At 45.4% G+C, this 9408-nt stretch overlaps 2 pseudogenes across 1 annotated transcript; one reads left to right on the plus strand and one right to left on the minus strand.

Annotated features, from left to right (window-relative positions):
* Positions 1-2447: 2447 nt before the first annotated feature.
* LOC101577925 lies at positions 2448-4122 on the minus strand (annotated as a pseudogene). The gene has a single exon (XR_192803.2). The product of XR_192803.2 is annotated as a CDK5 regulatory subunit-associated protein 3 pseudogene (transcript).
* Positions 4123-7222: 3100 nt separating this feature from the next.
* Positions 7223-7758, plus strand: LOC101578320 (annotated as a pseudogene).
* The last annotated feature ends 1650 nt before the right edge of the window (positions 7759-9408 follow it).

A 9408-nucleotide genomic window follows, 5' to 3' on the forward strand; every position in this document is an offset into this window, starting at 1 on the left:
GTGAAGTTCAGGTGGAGCTCTACAGAGTTTGGAGTTATCCAGCTGCGTCTGGCTTAGGTCTGGCTGCTGTGCTCAGCTCCTTCCTGCTGTGGACCTGGGCTAGGACTGAGTCTGGGGGTTCCCGGAAGTCGGCAGCAATTCCTGGGCTAGGACTGGGTCTGGGGGCTCCCAGAACTCGGCAGCTATACATGAAGTTTTACTGGCACATGGCTATGCCTGCTTCTGTACTATAATAGCAATGATAGAATTGATGAAATGTCACAGAGACTATATGGCTATAAAGGCTAAAAAGCTACCATCTTGCTCTTTGTGGTAAGGTGTGGCAGATTAGATGCTTCTCCATGTTCTTATCTGCATTCCAGTGTGGCAGAACATGGCAGAGCAGAAATCATCTCTTGTATAGCCAGCTTCCCCCTTGATTTCCACTGGTGGAGGAGAAACTGTGCTAGCATAATGCCTGCAACGTAATTTGTGCTCCATATGTGTTTACTGAATAGATTAAAACATTGCTTCTGAAGAGTATCATTGGTGAATTTACCCTAAATAAACTCATTCATTTGGTCTTCCCCATTCACTCTCTGAATTAGAGCAGTTTGGATCATGTCTATGACCAGCCTCATGAAAAGTGTACGAAACCAATCGGAGGGCTGGGCAGATAGCTCAGTGGTGTAAGTGCCTGTCTGGCAAGCACAAGGACCGGGGTTCAATCTCCAGTACTGCATGCCATGTTGACTCCAAAACTGAGCGTGGTGGTGCATGCCTGTAATCCCAGCTCTGGGGAAGCTGAAACAGGAGGATCACTATGAGTCCTGTAATAAATAAATAAATACATAAATAAATAAATAAATAAATGATTTTTTTAAAAAAACCCAATAGAAAACTCGGTCACCATTTGTGAGAAGGACGTAAGAACTTAAGAATTTTGGGGACATGAGAACAAAATTAGGCAGTAGCTGAAAAGAGCAGGTTGAGGAGGTGTTCATGGAGTGCAGAGCAGCAGCGCGAGATCGTGGCAGGGTGCGTTAGCAGGGGCTTTCTGGGGTGTAGAAGCCATGTGGTTCTGAGCTTGGCTGGACGCTGTAGTCACGAGGAGTGCGTCAGAGTGCACCCACCACATGGGTGCTCACTGACTCGGTTGGACTACTGTCTCAGCATCCAGATTATTTTTTTTAATGGAATGTAATATTTCTTGTCCCCACAATTTTATTGAGAAACAAATAGCAATGAGACAGTTCCAAATCTGATTAGTAGGATAGTTTCAATAATTAATACATTGCATACTGTTGTCTTAGAGGTTATTCATTGTACAAGACGCAGACATGATGTCCTGTTCACAAATACTATTAGAACAAATTTTTCTATTCATTGAATTAAGAGAATGTAGCTGTGTATCTATCCTAACTATTTTGAATATACAGATACAAAATGGTTGTTAATTTGTATCTCCTTTTTTTGTTTAGCTTTGTTGTTTCAATATTATAAGTGTGTGAATTCAGCAAAATTTTCCAAAATAGTCCACTAGTCCATAATAGTAGTGGGTTTTCCATAAGACTGGTGATGTCAGAAGTTGTTGACTTGAGCCTTTTACAGCTAAGCATATTGATATGGCTTTACTTTTTATGCTTCATTTTTAGACTTTTTTGCTGGATGATTAAGACCAAGATAAAGCAAGACCTATATAACAAGAAATGTAGCTTTTGTATCTGATAAGGTCAGTCAAATCCCCTCAAGATTTAACCTGAAACCCTGTACCGCAGTTTGCAGATCCTTTGTCAGTGTCAGCCATGTGGAGGAATCACGGCCATTGCTTGACCAATTTGTTCTCTGTTAAAGCTTGAGAGAATGTTTTCTCTCCAAGTGACTCTCCTTAGGCACACTCTACATCATCGATCACTTTCCTCTGTGGTCCCATAATCTCCTTGATCAGAAAATTTGGGGCACAACTGAGTTACAGGATGTTACAGTACAGGTTCTCCTATGTCCTGAGTCTTAATTGACCTTGAAAGGCTAGGGACAAACTGTTGGCTGTCCTTGCAGCCCTCCTTTTTTTCTCTAATTTTTGATCTGCAAACTAAGGTTGTTAACCCTCCAAAAGAGAAGCTTATTGTTATTACCCTACAACCTAGGCTGTTGAGCTTAACCTCACTATCTGTCTGAGTGTCAAACATCTTAGGCATAACATGGAACAGGTATGTTTCATCAAGTATTGATATGTTAAATATTAAGTCCCTTTTCACTAGCTGCATCTTCAAGATGTGAAACTACTTTCACTTTCGCTCAAATGGTTTTGCAAGCTTGTGATTGGGATTTTAATTTCCTCTATATCTCTTTGACTCTGTTCCATGTGATCTATTTCTTTCCTGTATTGCTCATTCAAGGAATCTGTCATTTTTCTTTCTTTCTTTCTTTTTTTTTTTTGCCTTTTCTTCTTTTATTAGGTACAAGAAGCGGCGGTCCACTGCGGCAGAGCCAATCTTGAGAGCTCCTGGGGTGGAGGCGTGGTGGCCATCAGGTGACGACTCCCACCTGTCCCTCTCTGGGCTCCAGGTAGCCAGGCGCTAGCTGGGAAGGCTCCGACATCAGCTTCCACTCTTCATGCAGTGACTGCTGGGCACCCAGTTCAGAGGGAGGTCCCCAGCAGGTTGACGGGGCGCCTACCATACTGCTTCGAGATGTCGGCTTCAATCAGCTGTTGCAGCTCCCGGGTCTTTGTTAACAGCAGGTCCAGCTTGGGCTCCAGCGCCGCCTGCTCCTGCAGCGCCTCCTACTGCTTCTGCGCCATCAGCTCCTTCTTGACGGCCAGCAGCTGGGACTGCTTCAGCTTCTGCTGTAGGAGCTCCGTCACTCGGTCCACGTACCTCGGGGAGGCCAGGATCATGAACAGGTGCTGCATCTGCAGGCTGGTGAGCCGGCCAATCAGCTCCTGCAGCGTGGACGCCATGGCAACCATCTTCTCCTGGGTCTGGCCCTGCAGGATGGCAGGGGCCAGCTGGAACTGGCTCACGGACAGGATGTCAGCCTCCTCGCCCATCTCCACTACTCTCTGGGACAGGAAGATCTCAAGCTCCATGAGCTCGTCGATGAACTGACTCCGGGTCTCGGGGTACTTGAGCAGGCTCAGGGCGTCTGGGCCCCTCGCTACACCTTCCGGGGCCTCGGTCCCCGCTTCCACCACCGTGATCTGCAGAGCAGCACTGGGGTCGCCCCAGTCTATCCCGTCACCCACAGCTTCCTTGGACTCTGGGTCCAGGGAGATGCCCCAGTCGATGCCAGCGGCCTCAGCAGAGATACCAGGTTCAGACTCCACCCCAAAGTCGCCCCAGTCGATCGCGCCCGCCTCCACCGGCTCAGGAGGCTCCTCGAGGCGCGGTTGCTCCACCACAGTTGGCTCCGTCCCCGTCCTCCACTCATACACGGTCGCGTCTCCCCGCCGTTGCACGAACCACAGCATGGGCAGCACCTGCTCCGCTGGGCTCTCACACACAAAGTCCACAAAGGCCTGGTACAGCTCAATAGCTTCACCCAGGGACTGCGCCCCTGCCCGATCTCGGCCAGCTGGCTCGGCAGGTCCTTCACCAGGGCCAGCAGCTCTCTTCGGACGTTGTCTCCCGAGATGCCGTACTGCTTGCACGCGAGCCGGAAGTGCTCCAGCTGCGCCGCCACCCCCGCCTGGCCCTCCTCCTCCTTGCGGCTGCACTCGCGCTGCAGCTGCTGGCACTTGGCGATCTGCTTCTTTAGCGAGGGCAGCTCGTAGTTGATGTTGCGAACCAGGAGGCTGCAGAGCTCCACTAAGTAGGTGTTGTCCTTCTCGTACAGGGAGACGATCTCTTGCCAGTCCTTCATCCTCTGGGAAGAGTACCGGCCAAATATGTTCTTTGTGGAGGCCTCAGTGCCCTTAAGAAGGTCTACAATCCTCAGGCAGTGGAAGTAGTGAATGTAGGAGCCAGACAGCAGCTGGGCAATCTCCTCGCTCTCCGGCATGTCCTGAATGGCAGCGTTGATCTTCTCTCGGATCGTCAGCACCAGACCCTGCCATTTCAGGTTGCAGTGCCACCTGTCCACCAGCCAGTCGAGCAGCTTGCGGGTCTGGATGTCGATGGGCACGTTCTGATGGTCCTGCATCTTTGCTCCACTTCCACTTCCGGTCAGAGCAATCTGTCATTTTTCTAATCTCTATTTTTTTTTATCGATGTCTTCTTTAGAAGCAGTTATTAATTCTTTTACTACAGAGATTTTTTTCAGATCAGGTTTCCTCCATGTTTCTGTATTTGATTCTTTATTTCAGATGCTATTAATTCAGAGATTTTTTTTTTTAATTTCAGAGGTTATTTCTGATCTGAGTTCCTCTATACCATTCTGCAGTTGTTTCTTTATTTCAGATGTTCTTGATTCAGAGATTTCAGCTGTGTGATTCCCAATTTCTTCTGTATTAGTGTCCTCTGCACTTGTTCTGGGTGGGCTTGGGGTCTGAGATTGCATTTTGCTCCTTCTCGTCATTTTGTATAGCACTGTCCTCTGACCTTTCTGTAGAGCTTTGGTGTAGTTATAATCTTAGCACCTACTGATATTCAGGTGCAGATCTACAAAGTTTGAATTTATCCAATTGTCCATGCTTGGGTCTGGCTGCTGTGCTCAGCTCCTTCCTGCTGCAGCCCTTGAGAGTGAACCTGTTGTGCCCCTCTGGCAAGATGTTCTGCTCCTGGACTAGCTGGGTGGTTCTGTCCCCTACTCTCTCTGCAGGGACTGCAGCTGCAGAATTTTACCCCATGCCTGTATGCCAGGTCTGGGCTGGGTCTGAAGGGGACAAGGGGGCACAGGGGAGAGGGGAAGCTCTCCCATATACTTGCAGTGTCTGGGTTTGGGCTGGGTCTAGGGATCCTGAGAGCAAGGCAGAAGTTCTCACTCACTTGGCAGGCTTGGGAGTGCCCCGGAGGGGTGGACAGGTCCCAAGAGTGCGGCAGAGGGCCTGGGCTTGGGCTGGATCTGAGGGTTCCTGGGAACACAGCAGAAGTTCTCACTCAGCAGGGTTGGGGAGCTTGGGAGGCTCCAAGTGGTGGAGGGGTCTTGAGGGTGCAGCAGAGGGTCTCACTCATGCGGCGTGCCTGGGTTTGGTCCGGAGAGGTCCTGCGGGTGCAGGGTAGCCAGAAGCTCTCCCACACACTTGCCAGGCCTGACCTTAGGATTAGCATCCAGATATTTTAAAAGCCCCCAGATGAACATTGGAAGTGTTCTGGAATTGTATAGTAGTGACCGATGTTTGCATAACACCGTGTGTGCTCAACGTCTCTAATGATAAATGCCTGGGTTTGCATACTGTACCACAGGCACACAAGTTCCTGGGAGACTCTAATAGCAAGTTGAAGATGTGACTCAATGAGCCCTTATTACCAGTCACAAATAACAAGAATCAGGTGATAGCCTCCCCCTCTTTTTATTAATATATCTTTGTGACACATAATGAGCACGTGCACCATGGGGACTGGCACTGTATGCATCACACCCTGATCCTTTTTACTTTTCCTTCCTCTGTTACCTCTTATCGTCCCCATGCCCAGACCCCTTTCCACTCCCACAAAGGCTTTCTTCCTGTTTTCTGTCCTAAATAAACAGATCGCTAGATCTCTGAGTCAGACATTCTGATTCCCTTGGTCTGGGGCAAAGGAATTTGTGTTTCCAACAATAACTCCCCCAAATGAAACGCTTATTTTATTATGGTAAAATTATATGTAGTTCTAAAGCAAATATACAAATACATAAATTATTGCAGTTTAAAAGAAAATATAACAGTCAAATGATATCTAAATCAACTTTTTTGAAGTTATCTTCATGTTTAGCATAGCAGTTTCATTTTCCTTTTTCCAAATGCCTTTAGTATAGCTTGTAAAATATATTTGTAACAAAAAGGTTATATTTGATGACCATGACCATAGTGTATAACACACACACACACACACACACACACACGCACACACACACAGAGTGGAAAAAATGAATGGCTTTTAACAGAGAGCACTACTCAACACTTTGATTTTTTAATAGTATATATTTGCAACACATGGAAATTAATTTACTCTAGGGAGTTGGTACTCGAGCATCTTGAATCTGAGTCACTTGTACTTTCTGTTCCCAGCACCCTTCTCTCCCTACCTTCTCAGATCTTCCCATCTCTGGAGTTTCCCTCTCAGTGTATCTTTGTGGTCTTCTATTTTAACTTTGAATTGTATTCAGGGGTCTCCCATTTTAGAGAACCTATGCAATATTTAACACTCCGGGTCTTATTTATTTCACCTGCTATTATCATCTCAAAATCCATCCATTTCACTGCAAATACTTGCATGCACCTTTTTTTTTTTTTCTTTTTCTTTTTCTTTTTTTGGTGGAACCAGGGATTGAGCTCAGGCCTTTGTGCTTGCCAGGCAAGCACTTATTCTACTGAGCCATCTCCCTGGTCCCTCACATACACCCTTCTTTATGGCTGATTAGTTCTTTGTTGTGTACACAAACCACTTAAACAATGTATAATCTGCCTAGCTTGGAGGTAGAAGGATGGTGGAGGACTAGTCTAGATATGTCTGATGGAAGCAGGAAGTTTCCACAGTCCCAGATAATTCTTGTCACAGGAGAAGTGTGGGAAACCCTGTCTGCCCAGTACTTCTCAAACTTGATCAATTTTAAAAGTCATCCTGGGCTCTCTATTAAGTTTCCAGATACCAGGATCTCACTCAGATGTTAAATCAGGATCCCAGGGGAGGGATGAGACTCAATGGACTAAAAAATCTACCCAGCTGCCTTTCCCAACCAGGTTAAGTATGAAGTCATTGATGTTGACTCTTCTACAAAAACTCCTGAGAGATTTTTCTTAAAAAAATTTCTAGTAATGAATAGAATGATTTATTCTAATGGTGTTTGTAAATAGGATCTCAAGTCCGCATCTTGTACATCAATTAACCACTAAGAAGAATATATGCAGTGTGTTATTTGTTGAAATTGTACTTCCGATTTGATTTGAAACTGTCTCATTGCTATTTGTTTATCAATAAAATTTTGGAAAAAAAAAGTTTTAGGGGCCAGGGAGATAGCTCTGTAGAATAAGCACTTGCCTGGCAAGCACAAGGGCCTGAGTTCAATCCCCGGTTCTGCAAAAAAAAAAAGTTCTAGGGAACTGGGCAGAAGCGCTGTTTGGTGGGCTGTGTGGTTGTCACACAAGGATGGCTGCAGATGTATGGAGGTCCCCAGCAGGTCTTGTGTCAGCTGAAGTTCTTCATCTCCCACCCAGGAATGCTCAGGGGTTGCGTCTCCAAAGAGTTTCTAACTGCGGGTGATGGCCCAAGAGGTATATAGAAGAAGTTGCTCATCAACTCCAAGCCTAATTCCAGAAAACCCTCTACTCTTCAAGCAGGATAGAGAGGAGTCTATCATTAGACCAAGTTCAGAGCTTTCTCCCACAGATGGCCCAGGGAAAGGAAGGGCTCAGAAAAGAAATGGAGGCCACTCCTCCTGGTCATTTCAATTTTGAACATATTGACAGGACTGTAGGCAACGTTATACAAATGGATGCAGTCTTATTTGAAATGAATCGGGTAGATTCAAAGAAAAGATAGTTTAGAAGGGAGTTCCCAAGACAGTTCAGGGGACAGTTCGGAATCTGAAGACCAGGATGATGGCATCATCATGAATAATATTAAACTTCCTAATTCAGAAGCTGAAAAAGGCAAGCTTGACATTTTAGACAATCCAGCAACTAACAAAGAACAATGAAATAAATGATTTTTTAAAAAAGTGATACATACCTGCTATTTCCGAAAAAAATATGGTTGTGTTTTACATTTTCAATAACTGTGGTACACTCATCTTTTTTAATTTTAATTTCAGGCAAGTCTAACAATTTGAAAGAAGTATATAACAATTAGAGTGAAGAACAATTGCTAAATCAGGCACCGTTCTATAAATGGGCTCAGCGAGCTGTGCTGAGTCACAGCAGGGTTATGCAGTGGAACATGGGCAGAAAGTATAGAAATAGCTGGATTAGTTACAGTGAGCTGCTGCCTTGAGTGTGGTCTCGTCCATTGGGAGCCTGGGATTGGCTGAAGCTCAGCTATTTGTATCTGGCTAAAACCCATGTATTTGTTATAAAAACACACTCCCACATCAGCTATTACAGATTTTGTTGTGAGTTAAGTTTATGCACTGCGATTATACTTCCTTTTCTTTCTTTCTTTTTGTAATATTTTGGGGAAGGGTCTACAGGGTGTTCAGGGTCTCACTACTAGATCAGACTCATAGTGATTGGCCTGTTTACAGCCTCCCAGGAGCTGGGAATTACAGGTGTGTGGCACCACACACAGTCTCAGTTGCCATCTCAGCGCACCCCGGGGGGCAGGGCTGGTATGGCAGGCCCGGGGATCGAACCTCTGGTCCCTGTACCTGCTTGCAGACACTTTCACCTGCTGAGCTATTTGGCTGGCTCTACACTACCTTTTCTAACTTTTGCCCAATAGAATTTAGTTAACGAATAGTTATTTAAAAAAAAACTAGAAGATTTTAAATATTTCCCTACAAAGAAATGGCAAATGTTTGAAGTGATAGATATGTTAATTACACTGATTTGATCTGCTACACAGTGTTTACAGGTATAAAGTAATACATTGTACCCCATAAGTATGTACAATTATGTATTGATACAAATGAATACAAGAAAAAAATACACTCTTTAAAAAAATGAAGAAGTTTTTCTTAAAACTCCTACTCCAAGACATGCTGATTCTACCTCTCTGGAAGCAGGAAGGCTGGGGTTTTAGAAAAGCAAAGATAGTTGAGTTGCTGCTCGTTTGTTGAGGTGCCGCCCTTGAATCTGAATCTCCAGTAAGTTCTAGTATCTCACATTTGACAGTGTGACATAAAAAATCATGAGTCTCATAGGCAATTAAGATTTACAAAAACTGTTTCGACTTCATCACCTCTATGTCTATGTGGGGCTATTTCACTCTGCCTGGCCAAGTTGAGTCTCTGCAGCCTTCTACGGTGGCTGCGGCCTTGTTCCTGGTGCTTGCCAGCAGCTGCAGACTCTCCTCAGGCTGAGGCGTCTGGGCCATGCACAGGCCTTCCTGAGGAGCTAGCAGGGTGACGCCTAGCCACGGAAGTGACGCTCAGCTGTTCACCTGGCTTTGCCTATTTTGGCCACAAGAATCTTGGCAGCTGTGGCCAGGCCGGCATTTATTTCAGATGTGAAGGAGACACTATGGGGGTTCATAATCTCTTTTTAAATTTCTAATTTAAACTATGGGATGTATATGCACTTGTAGTCTGAGCACTCAGAAGGGGGAGGCAGGAGGACCACTTGATCCCAGGAGTTTGAAGCCAACCTGAACAACACAGCAAGATCTTCCTCAAATGAAAAAAAAAAAAAAA

The sequence above is a fragment of the Octodon degus genome, unplaced genomic scaffold (genome assembly GCF_000260255.1).
Source record: "Octodon degus isolate 3935 unplaced genomic scaffold, OctDeg1.0 scaffold00158, whole genome shotgun sequence".
NCBI lineage: Eukaryota > Metazoa > Chordata > Mammalia > Rodentia > Octodontidae > Octodon > Octodon degus.